The 3325-nt window shown below is 36.8% G+C and overlaps 1 long non-coding RNA gene across 1 annotated transcript; it reads left to right on the forward strand.

Annotated features, from left to right (window-relative positions):
- The first annotated feature begins 227 nt into the window (after window positions 1-227).
- Window positions 228-3077, forward strand: LOC108706788. Its single transcript, XR_001934149.2, has 2 exons — window positions 228-798; window positions 2134-3077. It is a non-coding gene; the product is annotated as an uncharacterized LOC108706788 (long non-coding RNA).
- The last annotated feature ends 248 nt before the right edge of the window (window positions 3078-3325 follow it).

Below are 3325 nucleotides of genomic sequence, written 5' to 3' on the forward strand. Positions count from 1 at the left end.
CAAAAGAAATAACTGCCTGAGACACATAGTAGGCGGAACATAGTCATCCCATATGTAGCTAGAGTGTCAGAGAATATCAGGAGAATTTTCAACAAACACCACATTCTTGTGTTTTCCAAACCAAAACACTGAGACAAAAACGTGTACACCCAAAGGATCCAACATCTAAAGAAAAACAAAGCAATGTGGTATACGCAGTCCAGTGTAGTGAGGAGTGCACTTGTAAGAAATAAGCCTCACAAGGAAGATTTTATATGTATAAAATATTTTATGTGTGAATATAATGTCAAATGTTAATGCCAAAGAGACAGGTAAAAGGACACATGCTGGGAGAGGGAGTTGCCAAAACAGTTATCTGATAACACTGCAGTCTCTAGGATCAAAAGAATAGTCATAGACAAAGACAAACCCAGGAAAGAGCCTGAGGTGTCAGGGTATTCAAGATAAACAGTTGGCCCTGAGGTGGTGATATGCGACTTAACAGTTTCGTCATAATGTGTAAATGAAGGCTAACTACAAGTTCTCGTAATAGTATGCAAAGAGCCTGTTGTAAAAACATGTTGTGAGATCAAGCGATTACAGGATCTCAAAAGCCTTCATTTACATATGGTGCGGGAAAGTTATGTCATCTAACAAGAAACAAGAGTCCATCTGAGCTTCTGTTTAGCCAGTTGTCTTGTGGGGGGTGAGACTCTAAAAACAGTATAAAAGATGTGTCCAAAGTACAGTCTGGAGTTCTGTTTTGGGGAACAGACCTCTGTGTAAAGGCCCAGAGACTGACGTGCTGTCCAAGGACTGGTAACTATCTCAGTGTCTCTTTGTCATTGACAGTTATTACTTATGTGTGTGGTTATAGGTGTAAGAGGGTTTAGAGCATATTGTTTGAAATAGTTGTTGTAACCTTTTTCTCCTTGTTTACATACTGTAGATATTGATTATTGTTTGTTAGAGTTGTTGATTTATCTCACTGGTTGTTTTTATATGCATTGCAAATATCATTCTGAATTATAGATTATTGGTTTTTCCATGTACCTTTCCTTATGTGCATATTATGGCTTATTATTTTCTGTAATTGTGTTAGTGTGTTTTGATTTTATACATAAATCTTCTTTTCAGTAATACAGTTGGTTGAATGTCATTTCTTTGCCAAACCTCCCCATTAGAACCTACAGTTATTGTATTATTATGGACTAATATTAATATTTCATATTAATGTTGATATTGTCCATAAGAATATCTTACACACTGACCTATATATTGGGGAGACAAAACAACTGCTCATCAAGTGAATGACTCAGCGTTGGAGAGCTAACTCTACAGGGCAAGACTCAGCTGTCTTTCTATACCTAAAAGACAAGGCACACTCCTTTGAAGATAACAATGTCCAAATTTTGGATAGAGAAGACCACTGGTTTGAAAGAGGCGTTAAAGAGGCGATTCATGTCAAGGTGGAGAATCCATCCTTCTGTTCTGGCGATTTCAGAACACTTCACAGATCCATTCATGCAACTAAAACCTGTTTCTAGGAGTTGCATGATACCTTGGTAATCCTATCACAGTAACTACAAAGCAATCACAACCTGTGTGAGTTTCAGATGTCACCTCTCTGAAAAGTTACAATTGCCATTGTGATTGGATTAGTGGAAGAGTTTATATGGCGAGGACTTCCCCTACCAGTCAGTTGAACTGAAGAAGCTGCTCGGATGAGTAGTGAAACTTCTTCAATGATTACTCAGCGAGTCCAGTTGTTTTAGAATTACCCATACTAAATATACCATGAACACATTTATTACTGCTTTTCTTTTAAACTGTCTTTCCAACCTATCTCTTATTATGGTTGCCACCTTCCATATAGACCATACTGAAGGCAGGTTGATAGCGTATAAATAGTGGGACAGTAATGTAATGGGAGGAGCAATGACATCACTTGACAAAGTGATAACATCAAGGGGAAGACTGTGAAAATGATTACCTGACATTTATATAGAGATAGCTAGAATATTTTAAACCATTTTAAAATTAGCATTTCAGAGAATTACACCTAATGCGATTGTTCAGACCTTTTTATTGTATAGCATTTAATCACACTTTTGCTTAATTCTTTTACACAGATATTTTTATTTTGGTTTATAGATGAGCAGTTTCTGAGAAGACTGTTTGTAGTTTCAATCAAGGAGCATGAATATCTGAACAAAGTGTGCAAGATACTGCAAGGAGAATCTTGAGTCAAGAATCATTTCTACCTCATATTCTCGTTGTTCATCTCTGACGACAGGAATATGAGATTGTTGTCCAGAGAAAAAACACTGGTTTAATGAGTAACACATGAAACACATTATAGATACACATCTCAGGGGGACATTGGAGAAGAACAGCAGCAGGATTGAGTGGGCTGAAAGTGGGCTGATCAACTCGGGACCAAATTCTGGAGAGGGAATCCTTGAATACATACTATTTCCCACCATGGCTGCCTTTCTTGAGAGCCTGGATATATTCAAAGTTTTTTTATGGTCAGTAAAGATGAGGGTCTTACTCCAGCGAATTACACCATTCTTCCACTGCTAATTTAATGGCAAATAGCCCCAGTGCCAATATCAAGTCCTTAGAATAGGTGCAGATGTGAAGGTTTTGAAGGCTTGTGGGGACTAAACACTGCATTTATTTCCATGTCAGAGCTAGTATAGGACCAATATGTGAGAAAAATCCTGAATTGTCTGTAATATTTAGCAAAGCCAACGAATCTCTCTCCAGCTTTAGTGCACATAGACAGAAGCCATATTTAGATAGGGGAAACCTTTGCAGGATTCATTTCAAATCCTTCATGGGAGATAATATACCCTAAGAAAGAAATATTGGAGACATTGAAGCTACATTTTACTAACTTGGCATACAGGTTTTTTTTTAGATAGAACCTCACATTATAATGGAGTTATTTATCAAAATCTGACATTTTTCATTATTTTTTGAAAAACACTCTGACCAAAGCCGTACCGAATTGTTTCCACCTATTTATAAATACATTTTCTTTTAATATGCATTTCTTGTGAGGGTAAAGACTCGATAAAATAGTGAAACAATCTGAATCGTATGAATTTTCCGATTTTTTAACCAAAAACTGTGTCAAAAAGTTCTCCAACATTAGACAAACATCAGTGTAAAAAAGAGCTAAAAAAAATGTAATAGATGGAACAACAAACACTTTCCTGATCTCTATATGAGTAAACCTCAACCCTCTAAAGCTAGAGGAGTTGCAATAGCTTTCTCTAGATACTTTGGCTTTGTGGTGACAGATAGAATAGCTGACAAGGCCGGACGCTTCCATTTT

This window comes from Xenopus laevis, chromosome 1S (assembly GCF_017654675.1).
Source record: "Xenopus laevis strain J_2021 chromosome 1S, Xenopus_laevis_v10.1, whole genome shotgun sequence".
In the NCBI taxonomy this organism is placed as follows: Eukaryota; Metazoa; Chordata; class Amphibia; order Anura; family Pipidae; genus Xenopus; species Xenopus laevis.